This window comes from Danio rerio, chromosome 22, assembly GCF_049306965.1.
Source record: "Danio rerio strain Tuebingen ecotype United States chromosome 22, GRCz12tu, whole genome shotgun sequence".
NCBI classification, from domain to species: domain Eukaryota; kingdom Metazoa; phylum Chordata; class Actinopteri; order Cypriniformes; family Danionidae; genus Danio; species Danio rerio.
The window spans coordinates 34,443,467-34,455,000 of NC_133197.1; positions in this window are offsets into that span (position 1 = coordinate 34,443,467).

Sequence of the window (11,534 nt, forward strand, 5' to 3'; positions counted from 1 at the left end):
GTCCATTGAACTTATATTATGTTAAACTCACCTAAAATAGCTTGCATAACTTCTTAAACTAAGTCAGAACATGACTGACTTAGTTTAATAAGTTACAATGACCTAAAAGCACATGTTTTCAGGACTAATTAGTCATAATATTTTTCGTGTATTGTTCAGGGGGGTAAAAGTCAATGGATGGGGTTTCATTGAAAACAAAACATTTGGTTGATTGTGATTGAATATTCTATATAAATCTGCTCAAATGCAAAGATTCTGGACCTCAGTTGACTTGAGGAGAAAAAAGATTTGCGAACAAAATTGTCCCTTTATTTAGAGAAGAACATTTGATTCACAAGCGAAGGTAGGAGGAAAACAAATTCAAACAAATTATCAATTTGCTTAAAGTTTTGCATACACATGGACGATCAAGACAGAAAAAATCACATTAATATTTACAGTTGAAGTTAGCAACCCTGTTTATTTTTCCCCCAATATATATATATATATATATATATATATATATATATATATATATATATATATATATATATATATATATATATATATATATATATATATATATATATATATATTATATATATATATATATATATATATATATATATATATATATATATATATACATACACACACACACACACACACACACACACACACACACACACACACACACACACATATATATATATATATATATATATATATATATATATATATATATATATATATATATATATATATGTTATGGAATTTTTCTTGTCGACTCAACTCAAGTCGGTCTGTCTGACCCAACTCAAATTGTTAGGTAACTTGCTGTAGAGCTTTTTTGATTCAACAGTAAACTCAAGTATTGCACGTGACTCGATTTAACCCTTTAACTGCCTGCTCTACCAAATGGTTGACCATATTTTGATGGTTTAAATAAAGAGTCACACTATGCGGCATTGTTGGTTTACAAGAAAATCTAACAAACATAATCCTGTTGCACTACTACACTTGATTTAGGTTTTATTGTTAAAAAAAAATTAAAATATTTTAAATAATAATAAAAATAAATAAAAAAACGTCAAATGAGAATCTGACATATTATTTCAGGCAAATTTAAAAAAATCAAGATGATTTAGTATGCAGAATGTTTCATTTTGATTATCTTTTTAAATAAATTGGTCTTACACTTAATATTTTTCAGATTTTTCATAGCATATGTATTAACTCCACTACTTTTACCAAAAGGTGGATATTTTAGAAATGATGGAATGTGTTAAAAAAATGCATTGAGTGTGTTATCTAGCAACATTATGAGTTAAGAAATGCAATCCAATTTTTTTTCTTGGTAGAGCAGTTAAATATCCTGGGGTGCGTTTCCCAAACAACAACATAACTCACGGCTAAACTATCATTGTACAATGCATCGTTTGGGAAAAGAACGATATAGTGACGAGTGTTTCCCAAAATCCATAGTTTTTCTGTCGCAGATCCATCGCATGAACCACGTTAGTTATAACGTAAATCGCCTATAATGATGCTCTAAACGAGGTGGGGTAACAACTTCTTTAGAGAAGAACCCCATCCTTTCTTTGTGCAAATTATATTGTTTTACACGCACACACATTTAAAAAAAATCCAATATTAGTTTTGCTTGCTTTTTGTATTAATTGAAATATGTGTAAACAAATACATATAGAGTCTATAAATGTTTCCTTTACAAATATTATTGCAAATATTCCATATCCTATTCTAAAACATAAAAACCACTTACAAAAGCTAACTAGTATTCTAAAATCATATATAAATCATAGAAATTGATAGGCTAATGGTTTTAGGCCATTTATAAAAAAAAATAAAAATACTAAATAATAATGATAATAATAACCATAATGATAATAATAATAATAATAATAATAATAATAATAATAATAATAATAATAATGATAATAATAATAATAATAATCCACACTCTCTCCACACCACCACCAGTGTGCAGCATCCACTTGGATGATGCGACGGCAACCACAGGACAACGGCGCCAGTGCGCTCAGCACACACCAGCTATTGGTGGAGTGGAGAGACAGTGATAGAGCCAATTCGGTGGAAGGGGATAATTGGGAGGCCATGATCGTAAGGGCAGGGTTACACACCTGCTCGTTTACGAGAAGTGCTATGGGATTTTTTATTGACCACAGAGAGTCAGGACCTCGGAAATGTTCTAACCAGCAGGCCCAAGTCATTTACAGTACAGATACTTAATAAATAACCTTCTATAGATTAAAAGCATTAACGTATGCTATATTTTTTGTTCTCACAAGCTATGGAGACGTAACATAAATTAAATAATAGGTCACCTATAGCTTTCGTCATGAGCCACGGCTGTGTTCAAAATGGCATCAATGTTTTCAAAGTGCACTGTGAAGGGGCACAATTGTCAGCATGAAGAACACTATAACTGAACTGTAAAATTACTTTGAAAGCAAATGACACTTAAGAGAGATGACCTTAATGCTGTTTTTTAATCATACCAAGTTTATATATTTGGAATGTTGTAAACGAATAGGACATATAGGGAGGATAACTGGGAATAGAACGCAGCCAGGAACTATGTTTCTAACTACAGCTCCAGAGTTGCATGCGTACAAGTTTGCGTTGCAGTTTGCAAATGTTTGTTGGAACGATGGATTTGGGAAAGGAAATCAACGAACTTTGTTTGTAACAACGGAACTTGTGACCTTAGTAGGCTAACGTATTTTCAGAAACGCACCTCTGGTTGATAAAAAATTATGCTGGTTGCCTTCAAATTTTAAGTTGAGTCAGCTTTGTTTACAGCAGGGCTGTCCAAACTCAGTCCTGGAGGGCCAGTGTCCTGCATCGTTTAGCTCCAACTGTCTTCAGCACACCTGCCTGTAAGTTTCAAGTATACCTAGAAATTGCTTGATTAGCTGGTTCAGGTGTGTTTAATTGGGGTTAGAACTAAGTTAAGCAAGACAGAGCCGAGTTTGGACACCCCTGGTTTACATGTGTATTGTAGTTATTTACAGTTTGTAAATCAAATATAGTTACTCAGATTCTTCATCGGTTATTTAGTTCGATAATAATAAAAGTGAAACATGAAGATTCGGTAAGACTTTATTTTAATGGTCCCTATTGCACCTTTTGTTGACTAAAAGTTGCATTGCAGCATGCCAATGACTTCTCATCTGAGTATTAGTCAACTGTCTGTTTAATATCTGCTGATACCGCTCCTTCAACAGACATTTAACTGACTATAAGAAACTTTGGAAGTACATGTCAACTTACACTAACCAAAGTCTACTCGTAATCTAACGAGAACTAGTTGGCATGTAGATGCAATGCAAATTAAATGGGTTAAAGGAACCATCAAAATAAAGTGATACCGAATGTTCCACTTGACACTGTAGAATTCTAGTCATTTCGAGTGAAAAACAACAACAATAACAACTTTAAATTAAGTAAAAAGGAAGAAATATTTCATTCTGGTCTTCGTGAACATTTGATTTGACAGCTGTTGGCAGACAGAAAGCATATTTACAGTGATTAATCAAAGTCCCTGCTTTATAAATATGGAGAGTTCAAGAAAGACTCAAAATACATTAATTCTTATTATGGTTATTTACATCTGCAAATGTATTGGAGTTATATACAGGTTGTTTACAAAACATTTCAATACATCATTCTTACATAATGAAAACTTTCCAACTGATTTGACAGGGTTGGGGGTGAGGGGGGTGACAATGATTTAATAATTGAATTAAAAAAATAATAGACTGAAATATGATGATTCGTCTTCAGCAGCGTAGAAGTAGTTTGAGTTAAATCAATTCTGTGCAAAGATCTGGCTTGATGGGGGGAAAAGAAAGAAAGCAGATTTGATTGTGAATGAACGTTTTATTTGACAGTTTTTTTGGCAGAAGAAAAAACAAATCCATACAAACACTTGATTCAATTAATCAGGAATGATTTATGAGAGAAAAGGACAACAACAAAAACTTGTACAGTTTGTAAACCAGCTATATAAACACTTCAGTGACTTAATTAAATAATTATTTACCTAAAATGAGTCAAATTTGCATTAAAATACTTATCTGTGGAGTCTTTTGGGGGTATGTTTGTCTGGTAAATGCACACTACACACTTCATGATTAACTAAGCATCGTATCACGTAACTGCATTGACTGTTAATGTGGTTTAATACAGACCCATTTCCTCTCAAATTAAACAGTTAAGTTTAATTGTATGGTGAAACTATGATGGTGAGATATGAGGCTTGTCTCATTCTGTGATCAAGTTGATCAACTTTACAGCTCATCCGCCTGCAGAATAGCCCAGACTTTATAGCCATTATAAAATCCATTTGCACAATCAAATCCATTTGGCTACTGTGAACAGACTCATCAAACAATCTTCAGCTTCTTCACATCTAGAGCAAAGGCTCACTGCATTATGCATCATATTGATCAACGATAAACAAGACCAATGCATAAATGTATAAACTGGTACATGTCCTAAGAGATACTGCCATCTAGTGGAGATACATCGTCTGTTTATCAACATTAATGTTGATTATTATTTGTTAACATACACAGAAGAAGCTGAAATATATACCAAACTGTTTTCGTATTGTTAAAATAAACATGTTCTATAAATAAAACACATATTTCAATGCTTTTTAAACGGTTATTACTTCTTATTTACATGCTCAACTTCAAAAATCATTAATAAACATAAGGGCTAGGCTGATAAATGATATTAGGCTATATCGAATCACAATAACATTTATGCAGAGATGACACAAGTACATAAATCCTTTACTTACTGTAAGTAGAAGTAAAGATACTCATGTTTAAAATGACTCTAGTTAAGTAAAAGTATTGATTACACTTTTGTACTTAAGTAAAAGTAAAGAAGTACGGCCTCAAAAATGTACTTAAGTAAAAAGGATCCATTACAGTTTTAGTTTTAATATATTTGGTTTCCCCCTTGTATCATTATTCTGATGCAAGCTCACATCACTGAAAAAAAAAGTGTTGCATGCAGAACTGTTGCAAACAATTTATTTGTGTTGAATTTAAACAATCAAATTAAATTGAATAATGTTCAACTTAATTTGTTTGTTTAAATGCAACACAATTAAATTGTTTACAACCACTTAACGGAAAAAAATTGATTAATCAAAGGAATCATCTTTGAATATTTTTTTTCAGTGCAGCGTTGTTGAGCAGACATCTATATTCATGCACTCTAAAAAATATTTTGTAGGCCTGTCTATCTTTATAAATAATGCCTTACGTTTTACACTGAATTTTGTCCAAAATATATTGAACTTTTTGAATAATATATTTTTTTATTGAATATATTGAAAATATTTTTTTGTTATTTGACTGCAAACTATTATTTATTTATTTATTTATTTATTTATTTATTTATTTATTTGCTTTAGCAGCTTTTATACACAATTCCTTATTTTTTTTTTCAAGGGTATTGTTGATATTTTATTTAATGGATAAACATTAATTCTGTTTATGCTTTTATTCTATGCTAAAAGCAACCAACACAGGCGTGACTACAACCTACAAAACATGTGCATGATCTTTTATTCATCTGATAAATTCAGGATCTTTTGCATTATATTTTTATTCATAAATTGCCCAGTATAATTACTTTTGCTGTTGTAAAACGCTTGCTAAAAATTAAATTGAAAATAAATATGTAAAATCATATACTCATAAAAAAAAAAAATCAATAAAAAACTGTTTAACAGCATAAATTCTGTAGTAGGAAATAAAAAACTCGTCAAAAAAAAACAAAGAAATAAAATCTCAGTGCATAAAGTTTTTATAAAGTACGTATATATATTTTTTGGTCCCACTTTATATGAATTAAAGTACTTACACAGGAATTAATAGTTTGTTACAATGTACTTATTGTGTAAATACATGTATTTACTGTGCACTTATGCTTGATTAAATACATGTATGTAATTACTTCTGTAATTAACTTTTGTAATTACATTTGTAAATACACCGTTGACCATCCCTTACACCTTAACCCACCCTTACATCTACCCATGCCACCAAACCTGTCCATAACCCAACCTCTATCCCAACTCAAAAGCACCACAAGTGTTCTCAAATACATCATAAACACAGTAAGTACATTGTATTTATTTTTTTATGTAACTACATAGTAGTTAAGGACACTTTATATAAAGTGGCACATATTTTTTTGTACTAAATGTATAAGTCTTTTTTTCAGTATTAGATAGAAAGGCCAGAGAAAGCCTATGCAGTACTGATCGGAGGTGGACAAAAGACTGTATACCTTAAGCATTTTTATGCCATATTTTTTAATTGGAATGCGTCTCTCATGTGATCTGATTGAGCAAAAGGTGTCTTATATCACCGTGTAAACAGGGCAGCATCACTCAAGTTGAATTCGCCATGCCCCTCTATTTCATCTGCGAAGTCATCCTTGCCTTTCTCATAGTAATCTTTATAAAGTAAATGACAGCCTTGGTTGAAAAGCCGCGCAGTGAAGCAAGCAGGCATGCAGTGTTGACAAAATATAAAGTCTATATAAAATATAGATTGCGCAACCAAACACATAAACAACAAAAGTAACGATCCTGAAAAAAGTAAGCAGTAGAAAGTGCAGATATTTGTGTAAAAATGTTAGGGGTAAAAGTAAAAAGTTGTCAAAAAAATAAGTAGTGGAGTAAAGTACTGATACCAGAAAAATCTACTTAAGTGTGTTGACAAAGTATTTGTACTTAGTTACTTCCCATCTCTGCATTTATGTCAGCAAGGATAAGCTCTGGACATTTTTACTCTTTATTGATATAAGAGCCAATCACACAGCTGAAATGTGCAACAATGGGAATCTACAAGTGTGTTGATATTAGAGCACTCTGTCGCCTAAAAAATATGTGGTAACACTTTACAATAACAGTACATGAATAATGATGTATTAATATGTAAACTAAACATTACTTTATTATGAATTAATGATGAGTTAAGGTATGCACTAATCATGAATTAACTTTAACTACAACATGAGTCACATATGTTCATGTGTAAATAAAGACTACCTTAATTACTTGTTAGTACTTGTTGTTAATTAATGTATTAATTAGTAGTTAAGAATCGGTTAATGATGATATGCCCCTCCAAGTAAAGTCACAACATAATTATACATTTACATATCATGAGTTCATCATGGTTAAATTAAGCATAAACTAATGTGGTAATTAATACATTAATTAACAAACAATCATGAACTAACAAGTAATTAAGGTAGCCGTCATTCACACATGAACTCATGTGAATCATGTTGCAGTTAAAGTTAATTCATAAGTAGTGCATACCTTAACTCATCATTAATTCATAATAAAGTAATGTTTAGTTTACATATTAATACATCATTATTCATGTACTGTTATTGTAAAGTGTTACCAAATATGTTATGCCATTTATTGGACTCTGATTTTTGTGGCTTCAGTCATATTGAGGTACTCTTTTAAATCTGGAAGCATTAGCAACTTATTTTGAAATATATCGTTATCTTTTAATATGGAAATCGAGGTTGAATTTTTGCCATATCAGCCCCAGTGATAAAAACACATATTGAAGAGACAGTTCACCCAAAAATGATGTGTCTGAGTCGCTTTCTGGTGAACACAAAGGGAGGAAGGTTAGCTATCAGCAGCCATTGGCATCCATGTTATCTATTTTGGTCCTCTATTGAAGTCCAGCAAATGGCTGCTTTTCCCCCAACATTCCTCGAATATTTTGTTAAGTGTTCAACACACGAATAAAAATGATAAAAGTTTAAAACCACTTGCGGGCGAATAGGATAATTGGTGACGAAATTTTAATTTCTGGGTGAACTTCCCCTTTAAATCAACTTTAATTGTAATTCTGAGTTTATTTTGGTCGTGTCATGTTACTCTCCCCACAGGTGCATATTGCAGACATTGGGTCTGTCGCTATCTGACGCTGTTGCTGACAGTCGTTCTCCTTGTCTGGATGTTTTAATTAATTTTCCTGCTGTAAAAATGATATAAAGTCAGCGGGAGCCTGAAGCTGCCTTGCTCAATATTCGGCGGCCGTGTAACGAGCAGCGCATGGCCAATCCTGGCCACAGAAATCTTTCATTTCAGCCAGCGAGAGATGATTTGAAGACTAGACTTGACCTCCTGTTGATTACTAATGATGAATTCTGCAGCCGAGCAATACTGCTGAAAATCCAAAGAATACTGCTTGCAGGGAATATTGGCCACTTTATTAAATACACACACTGATCTGATGATTAATGCCAATATCCAATCAACCAATTACAACAAATTAATGCATTCCCTACTGAAAAAAACAGCTTAAACCAGCCTAGGCTGGTTGGCTGGTTTTAGCTGGTCGACCAGGCTGGTTTTAAAGGCCATATCCAGGCTGGTTTCCAGCCATTTCCAGCCTGGTCTTAGCTGGTCAGGCTGGGAGATGACCAGCTAAAACCAGCTTGACCAGCCTAGCCAGGCTGGGAACCCAGCCAAAACCAGCTATATCCAGCTTAAACCCGGCTGATTTTCTGGCGGGAGCCCTTTAAGCATAAACAATTGAATCAGATTTGACCGTTAGCATCAAACAATTCAAAATTTTGCTTGCAGGGAATATTGGCCACTTAATCAAATACACATATTGATTTAACGATTAATGCCAATATCTAATCAACCATTTATATTACAGTTGAAGTCAAAATTATTAGCCCCCCTGAAATTTTAGACCGCTTGTTTATTTTCCCCCCAATTTCTGTTAAACGGAGATCAGATTTTTTCAGCACATTTCTAAACATAATAGTTTTAATAACTCATCTCTAATAAAGAAATCTAATAACTGATTTCTTTTAACTTTGCCATGATGACAGTAAATAATATTTTACTAGATATTTTTCAAGACACTTCTATACAGCTTAAAGTGACATTTAAAGGCTTAACTAGTTTAATTAGGTTAACTAGGCAGGTTAGAGTAATTAGATAAGCTATTGTATAATGATGGATTGTTCTGTAGACTATCGAGAAAAAAATATAACTTAAAGGAGCTAATAATTTTGTCCCTAAAATGGTGTTTAAAAAATATAAAAATACTCTAGCCGAAATAAAATAAATAAGACATTTTCCAGAAGAAAAAAAATATTATCAGACACAGTGAAAATTTCCTTGCTCTGTTAAATATCATTTGGGAAATATTTAAAAAAGAGAAAGAAATTCAAAGGGGGGCTATATATATATATATATATATATATATATATATATATATATATATATATATATATATATATATATATATATATATATATATATATATATATATATAAAAGGAAACAATTTGAAGGGGCGCTAATAATTCTGACTTCAACTGTACTACAAATCAATGCATTTAGACATGGGGCGTTTAAATCATATCTTTCAATTTCTGCTGCAAGATTTAGATCTTTGAGTCAGAAATTGGTTTAAACAGCATGAAAGCATATCCATCCGGTGTTGTGTTATTGGGTCAGCATGCTTTGGATTTTTTCAGTACAAAACGATTATCATTTAAACAGCACAGTCTGCCTGTGTCATTACCTGACTAAAGTCTCATTGGCTATCCGAGTTTTAGGAACAACAAATATTACATTGACTTCTAGTTGACTTGGTAACAGAAGTGTCTTCAATGAAGGGCAAAGGCCTCTAGATGACGCTTATTTGAGTATTTGAGCACAATAATATATGATCATGCCTTGATTTTGAATAATTTCATTAGGACAGTAAGGTCTGACTCTGCTTAGACAAAACTCTCTTTATTGAACAGAAATAATGTCCAGTATAGAATATAAAGTCATGCTGCAGTAGAGAAAGAATGAATATTGTATCTGACTCCATCATGAGCTTGGAGGACTGCATCCATACATCTGCAATGACTCAAATCACTTATTAATAAAGTCATCTGGAATGGCAAAGAAAGCGTTCCTGCAGGACTCTCAGAGTTCATCAGGAGTCTTTGTGTTCATCTTTAATGCCTCCTCCTTCATCTTAACTCAATAATGTTCATGTCTGGTCACTGGGCTGGCCAATCCTGGAGCAGCTTGACCTTCTTTGCTTTCAGGAGCTTTGATGTGGAGGCTGAAGTATGAGAAGGAGTGCTATCCTGCTGAAGAATTTGCCCTCTCCTGTGGTTTGTAATGTAATAGGCAGCACAAATGTCTTGATAGCTCAGGCTGTTGATGTTGCCATCCACTCTGCAGATCTCTCGCACGCCCCCATACTGAATGGAAGCCCAAACCATGATTTCTCCTTCACCAAACTTGACTTATTTCTCTAAGAATCTTGGCTCCATGCTGGTTCCAGTAGGTCTTTTGCAGTATTTGTGATGATTGGGATGCAGCTCAACAGATGATTCACCTGAAAATCAACCTTCTGCCTTTTTTATAATCAACTAGAAGTCAAGTTATTGGGCTCTATTTTGACGGTCCATGCGCAGAGCGCAAAACGCAGGGCGCAAACGCTTTTAGGGCGTGTCAAAGCGCATTTTTGCTAATTTAAGGACGGGAAAATCTGCTTTGCGCCGTGGCGCATCGTCAAAAAGGGCTGAGTTTATTTTCTTAATGAGTTATAGGTGTGTTTAGAGAATAACCCAATTAGAGTCTCATCTCCCATTATCTTTATGAGCCAGCTGCGTCGCACCAAGAGCGCATTCGCTATTTACAGGATGCAAAGTAAGTCTAAGTGGAAGAAATTAGCATTTCACCAACAAACAGTTAACAGTTTTTTTTAACAGAAAACAGATAAACAGAGCATCTACTGTGTGAGAATGAGAGATAATGAATCTACTTTCACTTTCGCTCTTGGATAAGGAAACCTTTACGTACAGACATCAATTAGTCTATAAATAAATAATTTTGTTTGTTAAGCGAAAATATTCGTTTCAAAACTATTTCTAAATTCAGTTATAATTTCCAGCAAACAAATAAATGAATAATAATAACAAAATGTGCTCAAAAACCTGAGTTATATCTTAAAACACATGCTGTGCCCCATGTGGTCTAAAACCTGACAGGTGGGCAAATCTAAGCTTGTTTTTAATAAAACAAATATAAATATGGATATAATAAATAATACTGCTAATAATAATAACATTATACAGAAGCAAATTGTTATGAATGAACTGAAAAAGCCTCCCGAGATGAAGAAGACATAAAAGCAGTAATTTTTCATATTTATGTAGGCTAGAAAATAATATGTTTTGTAATATTTTAATCCTTTATATTTATATCCTATATCTATTCTTATTATATTCTATATATATCCTTAATATTTACATTTTTTCATATGTAAAGATATTTGCCCAATGCTCTCTTGTGCGTATTAAGCAGTGCGTAAGCGAGGCGCAATTCTGCGCCGGAGTTTAGACCGGGCTTGTTTTGGTCTAATGAAAAATCTATTATAGTTTCTCAAAATAGCAACGCGCCAGCGGTCCGCCTCAGAACTCCTT